Source organism: Hippocampus comes, unplaced genomic scaffold (genome assembly GCF_001891065.2).
Source record: "Hippocampus comes isolate QL1 unplaced genomic scaffold, H_comes_QL1_v1.1 scaffold111, whole genome shotgun sequence".
NCBI lineage: Eukaryota > Metazoa > Chordata > Actinopteri > Syngnathiformes > Syngnathidae > Hippocampus > Hippocampus comes.
This window is the reverse complement of record NW_017805698.1, coordinates 1,091,731-1,101,742: the sequence shown is the minus strand read 5'-3', so window position 1 is coordinate 1,101,742 and position 10,012 is coordinate 1,091,731. Positions and strand designations below refer to the sequence as shown.

The following is a 10,012-nucleotide window of genomic DNA, read 5'->3' as shown; positions in this document are numbered from 1 at the left end:
CATTCTTCAGTTGCTCCTGGGCGCGTTTGGTCCCTTGCTCAGGGGCACCTTGTCAGTTGTTAAGGAACGAGTTGTTATTTCTTTTTTTGTCCGCAGCTAGGCTCATATTTATAATGTAATTATTAATCAAGCCAAATCTTATTAGCTTAAACAAATGATTCCCTCAGGGAGTGGTATGGTACACTACCGTGCTATGGGGGATCATCAGGGTGCCTCTGTAAATTATCCAATTTCACAGAATTTTTCAATAAATGATTGTACATGAATTACAAATATAGCTATGTTCATCTGTGTATACCAGCGATCTATAGTGATAATTGTTATTCCACAAGTGGTGATGAATACTGTGTATTTTTACGCATTGTTGGATTTGTTAGAATTGGGTTCGACCAAGAGCCCTTGTCTTGCCATTCCGACTACTTTCTGTCCGTTAGATTTTCTCCATCACTGTATTGTTTGTATGGGTCCATCAATCAGCTAAATCGGGTCGTCATTTCGGAAACAAAATTGGAGTGCCTGGAAATTTTAAGTACAATAAGAGACATGAAACGGATTTAAATGGAACACTTAGTAAGATAAATAAAGTCCACTCCGTGCTTTCATTTATCTTACAAAAATGTGCCGATACACACTCAATGACACATGCTTGCATTTGCACACGCACAGCGCAAACATTGATGCAGGTGCAGCTCTGTTTGACTGATGAGTCTGTTTCCAAAGTGCAAGCTGCTCCATGACAGCTGTCTCTACACTGGCTCTTAAACACAAAACTCTACATCCCGCTCTCACTCCACTTTCTTCTTCCCCTCCCACACCCCTGAATCCACTTGCTTGCATTCCTCTCTCTTTTTCTCTCTGTTCGAGGCATGCCGAAGTCAATTTTTCATCTCGAAGAGAGAACTGCCAACTCTCAAGGTACGGTAACAAGAATAAAATTCTATGTCATCTGAAGGAACTTAACTCTCCTCTATAGTCCACTCCGGGGCTGAGTGAAAAGCAATCTGTAGTGGTTTGGGGGGGTGAGGGGGGGGGGTCACACAGGAGAAGGGGAAGCAGCTGCAGCCAGGGCAGTGCCAGGATTGCATCTCCACATATTGACCAGAAAGTTCAACAATTACCCGTTAGCCCAGTCTCGCAATATGATTAGCATGGACTCTGATGATAATGGATTTTACATGCAATTACGCCTAAGGGGGAATTAACTGTGTTTTGGGAATAATGCAGTAAGGGAATGAGACAACTGCCTGCTTAATGTCCGCTGTATTTGGCTGACACACTGGAAATAAGACTATATTCGGGCAGGCTCTGGTAAATCTTGATTTGTCATATGAAGGCCATAATTCCATTTGCCATTTGGAGTCTTGTGAGTTTTGTGGGAGAGTAACAGCTTGACTGGCATGTGTCATACTGATTCTACCAACACAGTTGAAGATGTATAGTCAAGTCAAAATTCAAATAAAAACCTACATATCTAGTCGACAAACACAGTCATCCTTTTTGTTGCTTCTTTGTATGTATTTGATCAATTAGATTATGAAAACTTCAAAAACATGGTTTCATCTGTTGGTGACCTGTTCTGAATAAAAGAATGTGGTAAAAGTAGCAACTGTTATTGAAAATAGAGAACAAGAATACCGTCTACGGCTTTCTTTTTGGGGAATACCCGCAAGGAACATCTTTCTTTATAAGTTACGTTAACTTGATTTGCAGAATATCCCACAGCAGCAACGGTTGCGACCCAACAAGAAAGAGAACAATCATTCTTTCGATGTGAGACACTCTCAGGGCTTGACTGGAAAGTGAGCAAAACTTGCAGAGCCATTAGTGCTTCGACCTTTTCCAGTAGATAGGATGGTCTTCACATACATCAACACTTGTGAACATATACAATTGATTACTATGACTTAAAGTGCAATTCATTCATTGCATCGTGACATCTCCAACAGTTAGCAAAACACTGATTTTAGATCTGCCTATGATAACACTCTTTCTGACCGGATGTCGGTGTTGGGTGGCCCTGACTAGCTGTAAACAGATGGTCTTGACTCTAATGAGGACTTGCTGATCTCATCCAGATTGTGATTTTGACTGTCAGTTGAGATTTTCATACCCGACAGAAATGAAATGACCGAAACGGTTTGAAATATGAGAAGCGTTAATTTAAGCCCAAGTCAGACATCCTGCAAGGAGTTGTATTTGGATGTCGGCATCTGTTCTTTTTAAGTCAAATATGTTATTGTTGTGCCAATCTCTATACGTTATAAAATATAGACCCAGAAAAAAAAAAAAAAAAAGAACACGACATTATTGGTTGGTCATGAACATAACATTAGGAACAGAGCTATAAACGTGAAATTACAAATTATGCTGCTAAATGTGAAAGGACAGAAATGTATTGTTACATTAACAGTACAAATAGTATGCACATGTTGGTTTTAAGAGTTGACTCTTTTTTGGGATTTACATAAAATGACAACTATTTGGAATGTTGATGTACAGTTTGATGATTTGAATTATGATTATTTGAACAATAATTTCATTTCAACATGGTAAAATGTATCTGAAATTAAGCTTTTGCTTGTTACTTGTTGTTGGCTACAGCATTGGAAAATTATTTGGTTTGACGTAAGAGCATGACGCATGACTATAACTAATTTCCATGATCATAAGGTCTGATTATAGACATACTATACGGCATAGAAAAATCTTTCCCGCCTTGCAATTTATTCAGTTTTTCCAGAGTCCTGGGTCCAGATGTATACACCACATTCATGCACCCAAATCAAAAATAGCACATATATGACTTTTTTTTCTGATTTTATGGTTCTATTTTGCAAAGCTTAATCGTCAACATCGTCACACAAGCTCGATTTTCCCTCCCACGATAGTCACCAGTGGATTAGTGAAAAGGAAACGTCGAGGAAGACCATTTTCTCTTTCATTCAAAGTAAATGTATAATCATAGCACACCTGAGGGTAATTTACAAAATAAACAATTATTCAAAAAACAAAAAACACACCCGGCTGACTTGTGCTCACACTCAGTTTTGTGCAGTGAAGTTTACAGTGTAAAAATGCACTCAGCATGATCATAGAAATCACATTTCAAAGCAGACGTGTTCCCACACATTGGTCCTTTTATTTTATTTTATTTTTAACTTAATGCACATGCATTTTGGAGGAAGACATTGCACGATTAACAACCGGCAGCGCCCTTGACCTTCACACCACCTACAATACGTTCCTCATATGGTGACAACTTTTGTTCCAATTTATGATGTCAGTTAGGAGAGATGGGTATTCTCAAAGCATGTGGTGGAGACTTTCCGAGTAGGATGAAATGCTCATCTCTTTTGGTATTCACTTCCTATAACTTATACATTTGACAATAACCAAGGGATCCAAATGAAGCTGTTAAAATAAAAAAATAAATAAATAATCCTCCTGATCTCTCCACCTTCTGCGGACGGAAGGGGAAAGGAGGAGGATTTGGAGTATTTGGGAGGATTGCGTTTGATCACACTCAACCTTTACTCTGATCTCTCCTCACATTTTCCATCCATCGACGCTGAAGCGCTAGCAGACCATCACATCATTATCAGGCCTTTGATAGCTATACCTCTCCAGTACGAGAAAGTAGGCAATGTGCCATGTGAGTGTGCCAAGATTTGCTCCGAGCAGGAATGTAACATCAACATACAGCGTATGGCCCCTCAGTTCCCTCTTCCTCCGAACACTTGTCTTTTGTTCAGCCGACCATGAGACGCAAAGCCTTTTATCCCGCGGGCTTTATGGGTTGTAATTTTGTAAATTTCAAATTGATTTACATATGTGATATGTTTAGGTTTTGCACTGTTGCACTTTTCTTTTGATACTTAAATGCAATGCTTAGTTATTGGAAAATTATCCAGCCATCCTTTTTCTACCGCTTATCCCGGCTGATTTTGAGCGAGAGGCAGGGTATACAGACATGTGAGGCGGCTGTGCAAACCACTCGTCCTATATTGGAATACAATACAAGACAATACATCTTTATTTCTTGAGTGCTTTCACAACAGCTGCAGCTGTAGCAAAGCGCTTCACAGAACAGTAAACATAAAATGAAATAATAGAAAACATAAAACACGGGTACTATCCGTGCATACGCCTTATATGAAATCTTTACATACTGTTTTATTCTTATAAGTTTTATTGTTTGCCTTCTCGGTCTCTTACCATGAACTTAATTTCATGACTTGTTTACTTTCAATAATAAACATAGATATAGCACAATTTCTTGTTTCATTCAATTATGTTTCCATTGCAATTTTGATCGAACTGTTATGAAGATTTTTTTTTTGAAGGCGCATTACAAATACACCAACCTATAATGTGAATTCAACCAGTGTTAATCCATTGGTTTAGTGCACATTGTATTGCAAATTGTGGGATTTGCTTTTGAACTTCGTCAGTTAATTCTTACACTTTAATGCATTGATGATTAAGTTTATTTAAGTTTTCCAAATTCATTTTCTTATAAAACACACTCCCTTAAAAATCAAAAGAAACAGATCTAAATCTATATGATTTGAATCCGTGTAGGGCAGTGGTCGACAAAAACACGCATGGCAGGTTAATGAAACATTCAAAATTGTCCGTAGGTGTGAGTGTGAGCGCGAATGGCTGTTCGTCTGTGGGTGCCCTGCGATTGGCTGGCAACCAGTTCAGGATGTCCCCCGCCTACTGCCCGAGGACAGCTGGGACAGGCTCCAGCACCCCCGCGCGAACCTCGTGAGGATGAGCGGACGGGTGGATGATTCCATGTACATTCATCTCCTCTACTATATACCAGAATATACTCAATGAATACAATCATCATGGCTAAAATTAGTTCACACTACCAAAATGTTACCTTTCATTATACAACAGCCTGCGATAATTCACAATTATCAACATAAGGCCTCCATTAGGAAATAGCGTCATCTTACAAAATCAATAGTGACGTGTCTGACAGTCCTCATGACTTTATCTGTCTGTCTATCCAGTGTGTCCCCTGCATACTCTTCATGCCATTAGTGAATTTCAGCAGCCACTTCCCTGAACCGTTTGGCTGCCTGTAATTGGAGAGCATGTGGGATTCAGAATGCATAAAAAGCCAGATGATATTGCTTGGCTTGTTAATGTCATTTCCCCCTTTATGATAATATCTGAGTGGGAACGACTCAACCATTTGTGACTGCAGCAAAAACGACCCATCCTCTTTCTGTAAGGCTCACCAGCCCTATAAATTGCTGAAAACTGTACATTCCCAGACACACTGTATCCTCATATTGCTGTTGAACCTCCATGTGAACTGATTGATCATTTCAAAGGCAGACATTACACGACTGTTTATTGGTTGTATGACTGAACACACACGTACTTTTCAGGAAAAGTGGTTGAAAGTACATTTGGGGAAAAATAAATATTCTATTGTCATAAAATCATTCACATCAGAGAAAAGCCGACTGGTGTCGTTAATGCGATTGTTTTTTATGTTCAAATGACAGATGTGCTCAAACTTTAATAAATCAATATCGACCAACACAGCCAGGGGAGGTTGCTTGGTTGAGTCACATGACTCAGAGCCAAAAGTTGAACGTTTATGTTGCCGTAACTCTGACCCATGTCTCAATGTTCTCCGACCTTATCAAATTGAAGACTTTATGGTCTTCCCATGCTCACCGTAACCCCCTTTTGACGTTGTTGTTTTTCCCATCCTTAACCCTAATGCAAACTTGATTTCAAAAACAATTTTTTTTTTATAGTTAGGTTGACACAAGCATTCTGTTTTAATCCCCATATTCCTGTCAGAGCTATCAAGTAGTGCAGCATCACAACGTACATCCATTATGCTCCCTCCAGAATGCTGTCATGTTTTCTCTTAAAACATATAAAACAATAGAATGAGTATTTAACCACCAGCTGCTTTTTTTGTGGTTTTTGGTAGCAAACACACATCAGAACCTCCCACTTATCTTGAACTCATTAGAACCATGTGGGTGACACAATGGGGTAGTCGTTCGCAAGTCTGCTTCACAGTGGAGAGATTTTGGTTTCAAATCTCAATTTAGGCCCTCCTGTGTTGAGCATGTTTGCAGGGGTTTCCGCAAGATACTGTGGCTTCCTCCATCATTCCAGAAATGTGCATATTATCTGAATTGACACATCTTGCCCATTGGTTGAATGCAAATGTGAAGGATGGTTTGCCAATCCCAAGGGAAGATGAGCTAAGCTTTAGCTTACCCACAACATGACAAGTGGTATAGAAAATGGATGGGTGCTTTGTACCTTGTGCTTCCTCCCAACTAATGAAAAAAGAAAAGTACATTTAATATGTTGTTTAAATGTAGCAGAATATTACCGTGTATCACACTGGTCAAACATTTACTTTTGTTACAACATACCGTATATGATCACTTTTTGATCGTCTATGTTAAATTTGAGTGGGGATGTTCCTTCCGTACACATGCATGCACACACACAAACACGCATATGCACACACATGCACGGGAATAACCAAACAAGACGGTTCCCATGAAAGGAAAGCCGAGGCTTAAAAAAAAAAAAAAAAAAATTGACTTAACCAAATTTGACAGTCAACAGGACCGTAAAAGCTGGCCCTGCTGTAACCAAACACAGTGGTAATTGTACATGTCAGGCAGAATTAGCATGAAAGTAAATAGCTTTATTTCTCCTTGTGTACATATTTACAGTGCATTAGAGGGAACAGGAGAGCCCACAAACCCAGGCCTACATACAACATCCTCAACTAGATATGTACAGTTAGTTTTTTTGTTTAAATCAATTTTGTTTCGAAGGTAACATGACCCATAAAAAAAGTAATCTCATTTGCAATGGACGTACTGTAAAAGCAAATTGAGCCCTCTTGTGTTCACATACTGTACATCTTGAATCTTGACTAATGTTACACACAAACAATACTGTAACTCTCCTCCTGACATACTGTACTCCCCGATTCATCCACATTCTCCAACTCAGCAGGATTGCATTGCAAATGAAAGGAGTGAGGTTCTAATTGGGGGCTGGACTCATCCCCGACATTCCTGTAAGACTAGTGCGGTACAGCTGATTGACTGATTGGCTGGCTGACAGAGGGACTGTGGTAAATGAACTGGCTCACTTTGGGGAAAGGCCGGAAAGAGCCTGTCATGTCTCCTTTGCCGACATGAAAACACATGAGGGAGGAGAGACGAAGGGGTGCGGTGTGTAGAGGGGAAAGAAGAGATAGAAATCTTGCTTCATGCACTATGTGCAGGCATTCATGCATGCAGACCTTGGAGCCTCAACAGCACGCGGGATTGTGTCATTTGTTGTTTTCTCCGTTGTTTTAGTTGCCCGGTGCTCTCATCCGGTGTTGTGTTCATTTTTGGGGATTGGGTCATGTTTCCTGGCCCTGGTTCTGTTAACATGGGATGTGGATTAGTTCATGGTTCTTCTGAGAAAAGCTACACAACAGCTCCGTGACTAATTTTGGGAGAACTCCCTTGTTTACACTCACAATGCTTTTGTAGTCAGAATAAAGGGCCCTTTTTAAAAAAATGTTACAAATAAGATTTGAAAACCGCACACGTGCGTGCAAAATTCTGGGGAGTGGCATCATAATAAAAATCAATGAGTGTATAAAGTACAAAATACGAAGCAGAAAAATGTCGAGATGTTTCAAATTCATTTTGGATGAAACATTTTCAAAGGATCTGGCATGAATGGGATTTTACAGGAACTAAGGGGAATAAATTGGAAAAATTTGTAAATCACAGCGTAGTGCCACATGTGATTTGTTTAAAACTGCCTCGGAGCATAATCTATAAATCTGAGAAGTTACAACAACCATTTCTTGAATTCAGGTGAATTTCAACACTGCTATGCATCACTCAGTACTTTACACACAACACACAAGTTAGTGGAAGGAGATTGATGCAAACCCCACTGAATGCAAAATCATAATGAATGCTTACTTATTCTATACCACATTTATTTTTTTATTTCCCAAATGCCTCATAAAATTTCCCATGAAATGTTTCTGACAACCTGACAGTGTACTGCAGTGTTATCACTGTTCAAAATATGTTTCACCACGACTCAATTGACAATCAGTGGTACAGAAAACAAATGCATGGATTGTGCACATGTGACTTTGCGTTGCCTCTAAATCAACTGCCCATCGGTCCAAACATTAGAGAGAGTGCAATACTTTAATACTTTAATGGCTGGTTGTATTTTTTTTGCCACCGATTTCAAACATCATCCAAACTATTTCTTGAACCACACAGCATCTGGTAAGCTGTTTACGGGCCACTCTACAACTCAGCCGCTTGAGTCAAAAGTAACATTAACAGGTGGCCTTGCAATTCTCAAAGGTCAAGCCGATGGAGGCGGGGAAAAGGTCTTCGAGCCACTGGTGGCCACAGAAAGGCCTTGTAAGAAAGTGTGTCCCTGAATCCCTGGCACTTGACCCTAATCAAAAAACTCAGAGACACAGAGGAAACCCAGTAGTAAATCAGCCTGTCACGGGTTCTCACATATGGGGTTTGATCTTGGTGATGTACGACTTTAATATGTGCATGAATGGATGGAGAAACTGAGGAATGAGAAAGAAATATGGAGTGAGAAAAATGGAGAGATGTGATGGAAAACAAGAGGAAGAACATGTAGCATGTAGCACACAATTAATATGTAGGTGACTGCGAATGAAGGACTGCATTTTTCTCAACCCAGCCATTCGACTTGGGCGAATACAAAATGTGCGGGTATTGAAGATCACAACCTTGGAATCAATCGTCTTGCTAATACCAAAGAGAAAAGAGACAAGCAAGGCAACAGCTAGAGAGCAATTCTGAGGTTTATGTGTGTGTGTGTGTGTGTGTGTGGGGGGGGGGGGGGGGGGGGGTGGTTTTAGCTGCAAATTAACAATAGACGTTGGGAAGAGGTGCTGTGGGGTAAGATTGGAACGGATGAAGTGCGAAAACATCAGGGGTGGCAAAGTGCTGATGTCAGAGCGACGTATCATTCAGCTTTCACTGAAAATCGATTCTTTCTGAAAGGCACACTGGTGTTAACAGCTGTGTGCCCGGCTCTCAATTTTGCTTCCATCGCCATTAACATTAGCAGACAGAGCGGTAATTGCTGCACAAAGACAGATATTCACCTTGATCTTCAACTTAGCTGATAAAATCTTTTCTGGACTGGTCTATAAAACTGATGATGTAACGGCAACATTTTGTGGACATAAGCTATGTTCACAGTGCAGGTCAATTGAGATTTTTTTTGTATATATACCGTATTTTTCGGATTATACGTCGCTCCGGATTATAAATCGCACCAGCCAAAAAATGCATAATTAAGAAGGAAAAAAACATATATGTCGCACTGGAGTATAAGTCGCATTTTTGGGGGAAATTTATTTGATAAAATCCAACACCAAAAACATACATGTCATCTTCAAAGGCAATTTAAAATAAAAATAAAAGTAGAGAACAACAGGCTGAATAAGTGTACGATATGCTAACATTACATGACGCTTAAACAACGAACTGTGAATGTGCCTGGTAAGTTCACGTAACATATTAAGAGTTATTTAGACAACTATAGCACAAAGAACATGCTAACAAATTTACCAAACCATCAGTGTCACTCCAAATCACAAAATCCAATGAAATCTTCATCCACGTAGTCACTTTTAAACAACTCCGCCAACTCCGGAGGTAGAAGATGCAGCGCTTCCTCTTCTGCGTCGTTTACGTCAGAGTCATCGTCAGTTGTTTTTCTCAGTTACCACCAACGTGGAAAGTATCAACACAGGCCGAGAATATCCTATTGCGGTTTAATGTGAAAACAACATGTGATGTGTACAATGTGTTAACCATTTCACACATAAATCGCTCCAGAGTATAAGTCGCACCCCTGGCCAAACTATAAAAAAAAACTGCGACTTATACTCCGGAAAACACGGTGTGTGTGTATATATATATAT

The 10,012-nt window shown here is 39.8% G+C and overlaps 1 long non-coding RNA gene across 1 annotated transcript in view; it reads left to right on the top strand.

The window, feature by feature from the left end:
* The first annotated feature begins 727 nt into the window (after positions 1–727).
* LOC109523351 (uncharacterized) overlaps positions 728–10,012 on the top strand; it is a 15,920-nt gene continuing 6,635 nt past the window's right edge. The window contains exon 1 of the long non-coding RNA XR_002169746.1: positions 728–915. This is a non-coding gene — a long non-coding RNA (uncharacterized LOC109523351). The remainder of the gene's footprint in view (positions 916–10,012) is intronic.